This window comes from Diabrotica virgifera, chromosome 2, assembly GCF_917563875.1.
Source record: "Diabrotica virgifera virgifera chromosome 2, PGI_DIABVI_V3a".
Taxonomy (NCBI): domain Eukaryota; kingdom Metazoa; phylum Arthropoda; class Insecta; order Coleoptera; family Chrysomelidae; genus Diabrotica; species Diabrotica virgifera.
The window spans coordinates 237,018,874-237,031,460 of NC_065444.1; the positions used below are offsets into that span (position 1 = coordinate 237,018,874).

General features: G+C 31.7%; 1 protein-coding gene across 3 annotated transcripts in view; it reads left to right on the forward strand.

Annotated features, from left to right (window-relative positions):
• The window catches only part of LOC126880497 (60 kDa lysophospholipase), an 84,134-nt gene that overhangs the window by 11,128 nt on the left and 60,419 nt on the right, over positions 1-12,587 (forward strand). Inside the window, exon 1 of one of the 3 annotated variants that reach the window (XM_050644377.1) lies at positions 6,069-6,131. The exons of the other annotated variants lie outside the window; for them this stretch is intronic. The gene's annotated coding sequence lies outside the window, so the exon portion shown is untranslated. Of the gene's footprint in view, positions 1-6,068; positions 6,132-12,587 lie in introns of those variants that run through there. 3 annotated transcript variants of the gene reach the window in all.

Sequence of the window (12,587 nt, forward strand, 5' to 3'; positions counted from 1 at the left end):
CCAGGGTTTCAAGATTTTTACCAGGAATATTTTGAATCCCTATTAGTTGACTACTGTTTGTAGTAGTCCCTTTGTCGTCTTAAGTGGACTGCATATTGCACGGGCCCGTTTTGATAGCTACTTTGTTATTCTTGTAGTCTGTTACTCCTTTTATTAATATTCGTGGATGTCTTCCAACTTCCATATATTTTTACCTGTGTATTTGAGATGTTTATTGTGAGATTTCCATATATTTTACCTGTGAGATTTCTTAGAATACGAATCCATTTCCATTTTTGACTTTTTTGAGTTCGATTAAATTATTAAATAATTAACATATTAAATACGTAAAGATAGCTTTAAACCATTCGAAAGGTTGAAAGGGGTCGAAAGGTTCATATTTACTTTTTACGTTCAATTTATAAATAACTCGTTCTCCACGTGTGCCAACAAAACCTAAATCCCAAATAATTATCAGTACAATAATTCGAAATAATCTGTAAAAGATAAGTTGATAAAATATGGATGCCTCAGAAGTCAAACGGTGTAAGTCAATTCTCCCTAAAAATGACTTATTGAAGTTTAACACACATTATTATATATATAATAATATTATTATTTCCTTGTTTGTATTTATGAATATGTTACCCATATTTAAAGATTAAATATGGGTATACCCATATTTATTGATATAAATCTAATTTAAAATAATATTAATTGAAGGGTGAAGGAAAAAAACAGGGAATGTCACACTTTATAAGAAATTGAGATAGTGACACTATCTAACAGATATTTTATGTATTTACTATTTACAGTATACTGGTAGATAATAACTTGGAACGTCCGATAAATATGCCTATTTAAAATAGTACAGCGAAGGATAAAAACTGGAAATGTCCACTCGTGAAAGATAAAAACAAGGAGAGTCCACTTGATGAAAAACAAAAATTAACTACATTTTTATTTCGAGTTTAATTAGTTTACTTTTTTTATGTTTGTTAGAAACTTCTTCCTCTTAGGGTGCCTGTCCGTTCCGAACGTTGACGATCATTCTGGCGATGATGACTTTGTTGGTTGCTATACGGAATAGTTGTGTTGAAATCTTTCTATACCATGCTCTCAGATTAGCAAGGCAGGATATTCTTCTTCGTCCTGGGGTTATTTTTCCTTCAATTTTACCTTGTAAACTGCATTGGAGTATCTCGTATCTGCCTTGATTTCTCAAGTCCCAAGTACGACCTTTCACGATGTTGACTAAATCTGCGGTTGTGTTCATCCTCCGTAGCCTTACTTCTTCATTGGTGACTTTGTCTGTGTATGGTATCTTCAGGATCCTTCTGTACAACCATAGCTCAAAAGCCTGAAGTGTTAGAAACGGCACGGCCAATAAAGTTAGACTTAAGTTTAATGGAGTTTCCCAAGAAATTAATGTGTGTTTTAAAGCATTCATGTCAATACATGGTGTAACTAAGGGCAAAATTGAACACCTACAAAAAATTTAAAAGCAACAGGAACTTCTGGACAAGACAGACGTGGTAAGCATAGTTTCCAGCATAGAAAGTTGCATCCAGAATCGCGTGAAGCAATATATAACCACAAAGTCTTTTAAAACTAGATTATCCTATTACAGTTTACACGAATCTAAGAAAAAGTATTTACCAGAGAGTTTGAACATTACAGAAATGTTCAACTTGTTCAAAGAAAAACATCCGACCATCAAAGTTACTTACGTTACATATCGACAAATTTTTAACACGAAATTTAATGTGTCCTTTGGTTACCCAAGATCAGACACATGTTCAGCATGTGATGAATTCCAGGCGAAATTAAAATCATTAAATTATGACAAGGTTGCTGCAGAAATTAGTAAATTAACAATTCAAAATGAGTTACACAAACGTAAGACATAGACATTCTATAATTTTAAAAAGGCTGCTCGCAAAAACTCAAAAAAATCAGGCGACCATTGTATTAGAGTATCAAAAAAATATTGCATTGCCTTTTGTTATAATTTTTATTGCCATAATTTTGTTTTCAGCCTTTCTATCAGCTGGTGCAACTAATGTTTGTAACATAAAATAATAATGTAATGTGAAATACAACGTGATGTTTGGACAGTCCTTGTTTTTTTCAGTAAATTATTTGTAGTTAGGTATATTTTTAATTTTTTTATCTCTGTTCTTTAAAAATTTGGTTAAAATGTGTTTTTGTATCAAATACAATATACTTTATGTTTATTAAATAAAAATAAATACTATTTCTTCAGTGCAATGGTTTAAAGATATGTAGTCACAAACATTAAATTTCCTATTTTCTCAAAACAAAGATAACGTGACATTCCTTGTTTTTTCCTTAACCCTTCAATTAATTACAAATTTTTTTTGAAGATAAAGAATCAATTTCGTTGTATTAAAATCTATATCAGGCATATTTATTACACATATACGGAGCCAAGTATGGCACCATCGATAAGCGGCGGTGTCGGTAATATAAAGTGATTGTTTATGTTTTATGTCTACTACCCAATGCCACATTTTCTTTCGAAATGCCACATTTTGCAAGAAAAATTAACCCGATGGAATTTTGGAAAAAATACAAATTCACTTTCCTTGACCTTTATTATTTGGCTATAAAATATTATTTGTCAATACCTGCCACATCAGTACCTTCCGAAAGAGTATTTTCAAAGTCTGAGCAGTTAACAAACCTAAGTATTTTTTAGAAATTAGACTTAACATTAGAATACCGGTTTTAATACCGGTATCCCGATATTTCAAATTTCAAATATCAAACACCGGTATTCAGATTTTAGTTCGATATTGTAAGCCCTAGTTACAGGGGTGAAAAAAATAGAGAAAATTTAGTTTGATTTTTAATTTTAAATAACATATCATTCAAAAGAAACTTTTTGGTTATTCTCAGGGACTTTTAGCCCTCGGTACTAACGTAATCTTTCATTCTGCGTTTAAATTTTTCAAAATTACTTATGAGTTTTCTCAGGATTGGGAAAAAATGCATTTAAAAGACATTGGCGCGAAATTTTGCGCCTACGCCCTTAATATCGAGATTTCGTAAAATTTATTTGTTTCATCAGGATATGCTAAAACAAGTTTATAATAGGGAACTTGCATAAAATTTTAAATTCGGAAAAATGCTATAAATCAAAACAGAACATAATTTAAAATATATTTATCAAAGAAAAAAAAATGTTTTTGTGTTTCGTTTAGGCCTTAAAGACGATTAAAATCGAGAGATAATTTAAATTATAGCAGCCAGCCAAAAACGCGCTCTCATTAATCGTGATGTCATATCATTATAATTTGTAATTCATTACGTTTGACATTTGAGTTAACACTCAAATTCTCTTTTATTGAATTTGCTTTCATATTTCAATATCGTAGTTTCATTGATATTAAATGAATAATTTTTACTCATTGCATGATCTATTAATGCACATGAATTTTTACTATTTGTGAAGACTAAGCAATATTGATAGCACAAGATGAAGAAAGACTGAAAAGACCAGTCTACAGATGTAACCTAAGAGCAACAGATTTTAATATCATAATATCATCTCAGAAAACTAAAACAATAGTACCTAATCAGCAAAGAAAATCAGCAAAGAACCAATCAGATGTAAAATAGATATCAGGACCAAATACCTTAGTATTAAGCCGCGTTTACACGATGACAATTGGTGAGACAATTATTGTCATTGAACAATTGTCATCACGTGGTTGCGGATTGTCGGAGGCCAGTGCAGTTGAACGAGAAAATGTTTATACGCTCTGAGTTTCGCTGGTGGCGCTCCTAGCGGATTACTAATTCAACTTTCACCGGTAATTTTTAAATTTATTATTTAATTGTTATCGCTTAATATTTACAACGCAAAAAAGTAATTAAATTGTAATCGATTTTTTTAAGATTTTGCTAATCATTTTGAGGTTCTATTGATAAAATATGAATTTCTTACTTCGGATACTTTCACAGTTATCGTGTAGATGGCGCTAAGATTAATAGAATAATTTATAATTAAATATTACGGAACAGTAAAAAAACTTAAATTCAGTATTTAAAACGTAAGTATACTTAAGGTAAAAATATATACCACAGCTTTGACCAACTAATATTTTTTACAATTAATGTTTTTAATTTTAATTTTAAATTAATCACTTTGACATTTATGTCAAATTTCCGGTAAAGGTTTACAGACTTGTCACTACTGGCGCTCGCGAATTTGTAAATATCCCCTCTACTTACGAGCTCACAGCGTATACGGGGCCAACTATTGATGACTTCTCGTCATCTGTTGTGTCAAACAACAAAAACAAGACAGCACTACTGGCCTACACCGTTCACACGGCGCCAATTGTCGTGACAATTGAGATTTCGAGTGGTGGAGGGCTCACTGGGCGCAGCTCATTGTCCTCAGTCTACTCCCGGAGACAACTGAATTTTGGGCCAATTGTGAGGGCAGTTGGCAAGGCAATTGGCCTGAAGTGTTTAGACGAAGACAATAATTTCATGCCAGTCAGTAGTCTTCTGACAATTGTCTCGCCAATTGCCATCGTGTAAACGTGGCTTTACTCTGTCCAGCTATGGAGACTTTGGCTAAGCAAATTAGTCCAGAGAAATAAGATTTTTCTCGTGACACATCCCCCTCGAGGCCGAAACCAAATTTTTTGAGTAATATGGACATCTATATATAACCTATATGTTTCCTGCAGCCGATTTTGATGATAAGCATGGAGTAAGACATTCATTTATTCATAAAGCATTACAATCTATAGAGATTATAGCTAACGTCGTGGCGTTCAAAATCCTATTCTTGGGCTTTGGTGGATTACTCCTCTGTCAATTATAGCTTGCTGTGTATCTTTGCTGTAGTAGTGACTCTTTTCCATTTCTTCCTGTCCTTGCACTGAACTTTCCGGTCTTTCACATTCATTGCTATTACGTCTTCTTCTACATCATGCAGCCATTTTCTTTTAGGTCTTCCTCTATACCTTGGCCATAGTAGTGTCCAATTAGTTATTCTTCTCATTATGTCTGATTATGGGCGTCTCTGTATATTTTCTTCTTCTAGTTCCATGACCGTCATCGATCGTTGGATAGCATATTGGCTACCATATTCGCTATCGTGACTTAATTAACAGCAGCTCTGAATAACGATGTAGTCGATTTTACATACCGTTACCTTAGATTTTTCAGCTATGACGTTCTTCTTTTGTTGTTTGCTTCAGACGTCTAAGGACCTTCTCTTTTCTAACTCGGCCGACCCAGCTTATTTTAAGTAGTCGTCTGTATACCCACATCTCAAAGGCTGTCAAACGTTTAAGCATAGCCTCAGTTAGAGTTCATGCTTCTACTCCATACAGTAGGACAGGAAATATATAGCAATATGTCATTCGTCTCTGTAGGATAGGACATATTATGTCCTATCCATTCTAAGCGAAGAGATTTTATGTAGGTATCTGACTATATTTTCTCTCTTTAATTCTTCTTTCATTTCGGCATTTAATTTCATACTTATTTTTCCTCTCTTGTTACATTGTGGCCCAATATTGTTTTCATTATTTTTCTTTCAAGTTTCAGAAAGATAGCTTCCTCGTTCTTGTTAATCGTCGTTGTTTCCATCCCATATGTAACAACAGGTCTTATTAAGGTCTTAATAGGTTCATCTTTGTTCTCTTACTTATGCTTTGCTTCTCAGAAGATTTCTATTCATTCCATATGTTTTTTTCCTTTCAGAATTCTTTCCTCTGTTCTCTATTTGGCAGAAAATAACCAAATATGGTGAAACTATAAAAGCGAACTGAGCCTTAGTGGGAATCTCTGTATCTTTCCTATTATATCGGAAGTGGGAAAGTGTAAACAAATTTAGAATACTTTTTTTTTAAATTTTAATATCAAAACAATGTTTACAAAAATTGATGTATAATTATGTTGACAAATAAAACATAATTAATTTAATTAATAATAAAACTATCAATTTTATATACTGAACACACTTATCGTTAAATAACGTCACATAGTTCTATTTATCTTAATCATTAGCAAATATATTTATACATTTTATATTTTTAGACAAAATTTAAAACTTTACACATAATACAGTGTGGTGGTGATAATAAATGATGTATTCTCATAAGGTAACACTGATTATCCTATATTATTCCGAAACTACTTTCTTGTGGCACTCTTATGTACGTTATTTACTATTTTTAATGGTAAATAACCACAATTTTAATTAAAAATTTTGAATAAACATATTTTGGTTGTGGTAATTGTGGTAAACAATTATTATGGTAACTTCTCATTATAAATAGTAAATAATATTTATAGATTGTAATTATTGAATACTCTCCAAGGCATCAGGGATAAAATCATGGCTGAACTTCTATTGAAATTCAATCAGCTGCTGCTGATCAAGTATGTGTATGTTACCTATATATACAGTAAAAGCTGAGTATTAAATATACTGAAACATATTTTTCTCACTTATAATTTCGAAAATTATAAAAAAAAACCTATTTTTTTTCACTACATTGACATTTTGCTATTTTGCATTTGCATTGCTGTGGTATCGATTATGGTTTCAATAGAATTTGATTTTTTGTTTTTAAAATTTAAGACGTCAAACTCCCACTTCAATTTGGATGATTATGTTTTAATGATTTTAATTTCCAATCGCGTAGTAAGATTTTTCATCAAATATTTAATTGTTCAATCAGATTATTATTATAATGGGAAAAATCTACTTACATTATTATACTGAGAATAAATAATAGTATTTTGTTTCTGGTTAATAATAACGAGTTCTACATAACGATGTACCAAAATAAGCGGGTCGCCCCCTAAATCGCTACTGTCATTAACACGCCTAACTTCACGCGCAACTTTCATACGAGTGAGTACAAAGACATACATAATTTTTTTGTAATTCCATCTTCAATTTACCCTGCACTTCTCGTAGACTACACTCACCGGCACAAAATTCCGCCACCCAAAATGTTTGATTAAGTTTGACAATTTATAACTTTATTATTTGTACTCCGATTTTCAAGATTCTTATTACCACCAGTTTGTAGGCACATATATTGATATCGTTTTATTATTCCGGTAACACAAAAAATTTGCTTTCCTGGCATTATACAGGGGGGAATGGAAGCGTTGTATTTTCTCCTAACTTTAAAAAATTCTGTGGAAAAATGGAAGAGCTGATTTTGTCTCATAGTCCTGTCATATTATTCCGGAGGCATCACTAGAATTTTGTTTTCTGAATTATCCGAATATCTCTTTTCTTGTAAGAGCTGTACCATTTTTTGTAAATAAAAACACTGATTGACTCATAAAATAGAGGTTGGATTGATAAGATTGGAACGGCCCGCATGCAGCCCAGATCTCAATCCTATTGAGGATTTATGGGATGAATTAAAAAAAGCTATTCGCCGTCATCCTAGGCCTCCAGAAAATTTGGTATAGCTATGGGCCTGGTAGAGGAATATCGGGCTATTCCCTAGGCAAGGATAACTCAGAGACGGTTTAAGGCATCATGGGGCCCTAAGCGGCCATAAGAAGTAAGCCCCTTTATAGCGACCATTTACTTAGCGAAACAAATTTACAGATATGTATGTTGTTTTGGGAAGTAGTTACTCCAAAAATAAATTACGACAATGTAAAAAAGATCACTTTTCTTTTTTTTACATTTCGCAACAACTTCTAATTAATAGTCCACAGCTAATATGCCAAAGAAAAAAAGGGATATTGTGTCGATATGTGATTTTTTTGCCCAGGGTATGAGTGCCACTCCTTCGGGGGTGAAAAACATACATTCAAAATAAGTGCGGAAATAGATAAACCGATTGATTCTAAGTAACTTTTGTTCTATCTAGTTTTTTCACTAAAACAATACTCTTTGAGTTATTTGCGAGTGAATATGTTCATTTTTCAACAAAAAGAAAAACACGTTTTTGGACGGTTTTTTCCGGTTTTTTCCAAAATGGTGTATGTATGAAGTATGTAGACCCAGTATAAGCAGAACTGGAGCTAATGAAAAGTAGATTCTTATTCGACAAATTCCAAATCAAATAATTCAACGTAAATAACCAAAAAATAAAGCACTTTTCGGTGAAAAATCATCACAACGTTTTTAAAGTGTTCAAAAAGTTTTATTTTTGTATTTTTTTTAAACAAGTTTCAAGTATAAAAATGAAGCAAGTAAAGCTTAAAATAATGTTGATTCCTTTTTTTGGCAAAAAAATCTTGTTTATGAAAATCTTGAAAAAAACTTATAAGTAGGTATATTATTTATAAGATTATTATTTATATGATCTGTAAGTTTCACTGGTTCACAGTGCTTATATTTCAAAACATGGGAATTTAAAGTAATACAAATTTTTTGAAATTTTGAAAAAAAAAATTATTATTTTTTTTTCAAAATAACTTAAAGTTATAAGTGGTACCAAAAATCTTAAACAGTAAAAAAATGTAGGTTTTGCTTTTCTGAATATTTCAGATTTTTGCTTTTTTCGAAGATAAAAATTGGTTAAGATATGAATGTTCAAAATTTGCATACCCTGGGTAATTTTTCATTTATTAAAAATTAATAAATGAAAATAGTTTCTATCCTTGTGGGATCGGTACTCACAGGAAGGACTGCAGACGTTCGGATACTATTAGCGTCTCTTTGCAAAGACAATGACATCGACTTTGCAAAGTCACAAGACACTTACTCAACACACACACTACCCATTACACTAGGTACCTGATTGGAAAAATGCACTGTACCATGCCAATGGCCATTACTTGTCGAGGCCATTAAGCCAAATAAAAAAAATTGCATACACTCGTGATTAGTGACTTGTTTAAGCCCTTTCTATTACAGCCCTTTTATTAATAAGCACTTTATATCGATAAAACTTACAGAGCATATAAACAATACTTAAGTAAAGTAGCTTGTGAAGCGGTAAGGATTAATTTCATTTGGGATGCTAATTAGGAGGTTATTTTCACCAGTTTTTTTTACCCAAAAAAGGGGATCAACTTTATTCTGAGCGTATCTTGCTTACTTTTTATGCTAGATTTTTTTTAAAACAAGAATATTGCTTTTTTAAGCATTTAAACAAGTTATGATGAGTTTCCATGAAAAGTGTTTCATTTTTTGATTATGTCACGTTGAAATATTCGATCTGGAATTTGACGAGTAAGAACCTACTCTTCATTAGCTACAACTCTGCTTCTACTGGGTCTACAGACTGCACACACACCATTTTTTTCAATTTTTTAAAAGCTATATTTTTGCTAACAATATTTTTTCGATAAAATACTTACTTTTTGAGTTATTTGCAAAAAACCGTCTAAAAACGTGTTATTTTTTGTTGAAAAATGAAGATATTCACTTGCAAATTTATTTTTTGTTGAAAAATGAAGATATTCACTTGCAAATAACTCGAAATGTATTTACTTGATGAAAAACCTCTATTGAACAAAAGTTGCTTAGAATTAGTCAGTTTATCCACTTCCGGACGTCTTTTGACGGTATATTTTTTCACCCCCGAGAAGGGGTGGACTCAACCGTAGAGCAAAAACACACATTGGCACTTGGCACAATATCACTTTTTTCTTTGACATGTTAGCGTTAGCTATGCTTATACCAAATTTAATGTCAATCCAAGCTCTTCTTTCAAATTCAAAGGTTCTTTAAAATCCGGAGGTTTTGCAATATTTTACCGTGAGTGAATGGACTATAAGGCCCATCGGTGGGTAGAAATTGAAAAAAAAAGGTACCATTCCAAAATAATTACCAACTTCTAAGCAAAATTAGCTTGCAAAATTGATTATCAAATTGAGGGAATGATTAGAACATGGAATATAAAAATGCCTTTGAAGATAACTGCTTAATTTGTCTTGAAGTCGGTTGTATTTTCCTATTTGACAGAAGACAAAGCAAAAAACTGAGTTTGATTGGAACTCATAAATTAACCATTCTCTTTTTTTTATTCTCAGTTAGCCCTATTTGACTTTTTTAACATTTAAATTTTTTTAAATTGCTTCTTAATTAATTCAATATTAATGAATGCATTTGTGTGGGATGCGGGCCTCATCAAGTGCCCGGGCCCTAGGCGGCCGCCTAGTCCGCCTAATGGTTAATCCGGCATTGGGATAACACATCATTATTCGATGCCAAACAGATTGCGAGCAGTCGTTGCGGCAAGAGGTGGACATAACCGCTATAGAATTGTTTTGTTTTGTTGTTAATTTTGTTTTGTGTTGTTAATTTTAGTGGGATTGATAGTTTTAATTAAATAAACCTTAAAAGCAGTGTTTTATTGACAGCTCTTACAAGAAAAGAGATATTCGGATAATTCAAAAAACAAAGCATTAGTGATACCTTCAGGATAATACAAAAGGAGTATGAAACAAATTCAGCTCTCCAATTTTTCCACAGAATTTTCTAAAGTTAGGAGAAAATACAACGCTTCAATTCACCCCCGTATAATGCTATCTAAGCAAAATATTTTTTTTACCGGAATAACAACAAACGAGATCAATACATGTACCTACAAACTGATGTAAGAATCTTAAAAATCGGAGTACAAATAATAAAGTTATAGATTGTCGAACTTAATCAAAAATTTTGAGTGGCGAAATTTTGTTCCGGTGAGTGTATTATCGATAAGGTAGAGTTGTCACTATTTTGGGTCGCGCCCAAAATAAACGTTATAGTTCTGCATCTTACGTCAAATTGTCACTAGAGCAATACAAATAGGTAATTTTAAGAGCTCGAGTGTAATTAATATTATTTTGTTGATATCTTCGTCTGAATATTTATTAAACCTGCTCATGGCGTTCACTTTGACAAATTGCAAAACATTAATTGTGTTAAATATCACTGAATGTTTATTTACAAAAATATCCACAAGGACGAATTTCCTGTAGCTCTAAGTAGAGCATCATCAGTGCCGTTACACGCATGACATGCTGAGCCGCCAATAATAATACATACCCAAGTAGCACCGAACGGATTTATTAAGTCTTTTCAGGATGCTTTAAAAGTATAGAATAAAACTAAAATTAAAACCAATTGGTTTATAAGTAAACCTTAAGGTTGCAATAAAACCGCTTTCAGCATAAAAGGGCCCACACTGAAAGAGGTCAATAAAACCAAAAATAAAAACCTTTTTAAAACTTTGTTTTCTTAAGGAACTGGTTTTAAAGCTGCTGTGAAGGTGCTTTTAAAACCATGTTAAAAGACGCTTTAAGTGCAGGCTGTTTTATAGCAAACTTAAAAAGGTTTCTAAATGGAGACTTTTAAAGACAATAATTTACTATATTAAATTATTCTTTAAACCCGTATACTCCATATTATGGGCCAACACATTTTTAAGTGTGTTATGATAGGTAGATACGTATTTGTAACCATAAAATAATAAAAAGTACTTGGTTATTTCGGACTGTCAAAGTAGAAAAACACTCGTGCACCCAACTTTATTGATATTGTTAACAAAAATGGGTCTAAATAACTCAGGCGCCCTAAAATTTCTGACTTTTGGCGATTAAAAAATAATAATAATACAACAATTTAAATCCGAAAAATATTAATTTGAAAGAAAAATAATTTTATCTACAATTTTAATGCTTTATGTATGACACTATGCATTTTCTTGTATCGTTTCTGATATCGTTTCTGATATGTCAAAAAAATGCATAGTGTCATACACAGATACAAGAAACGATATCAGAAACGATACAAGAATTTGTGTCAGAAACAGATTCTTGTACAAGAGCTGCGCCAATTTCTGCGCAAAGAGTAAAAACGTAAAACCTGCTGGTAAAACATCTAAATGTCATAATGGCGGCTGAAAATGGGATCATATGTCTCGATGAATTTATTTGTGTTTTTGTAGGTAATATTATTTATAAATATTTTATTGATACTTAATATGTGGACTACTGTTCTACTAATAACCATATATTTAGTTCCTAGTAAAGTTCAAACTATAACTTTGGATTTCATGTTGCATAATTTTTTAATAGAGGAAAATACAATAGTTCCTAATTTGGATCAAAGTGAAGATAATAATAATGCAAATATTTTAGCACAAATATCAAAACAAAATAAAAACACAAATAATCAACCTCAAACAGTAAACGTAAAAATTCTGGTAAACATTAAAATGTTAAATTTATAAGTTTTTAAGAGTTTATAAATTTTATAAAGTCCTTAAAATCAGCTGTAGACGCAGTACTACAATACGTGAACATACCAATGTAACGTGACACAGGGTGACAAACAAAATTTCGACCAATCACGTGCCGAATTTCATACAATTTTCGATACAAGAACTTGCATAGTATCATACAGGGCACAAATGTACGTACAAGAAACAATACAAGAAAATGTCTATAACTTTCTAATATCAGAAACGATATTAGAAATGATACAAGAAAATGCATCATAGTGTCATACAGCCTTAAGTCTTATATTGTAATCTATCATGGCTTTCAGCATCTCCAGAAAGCAACATGACCGAAAACCAAATAAAACTATTTAGTCTATCGACAGATAATTGTTAAGATCAAATGGTTCTATTTTATACTTTTCC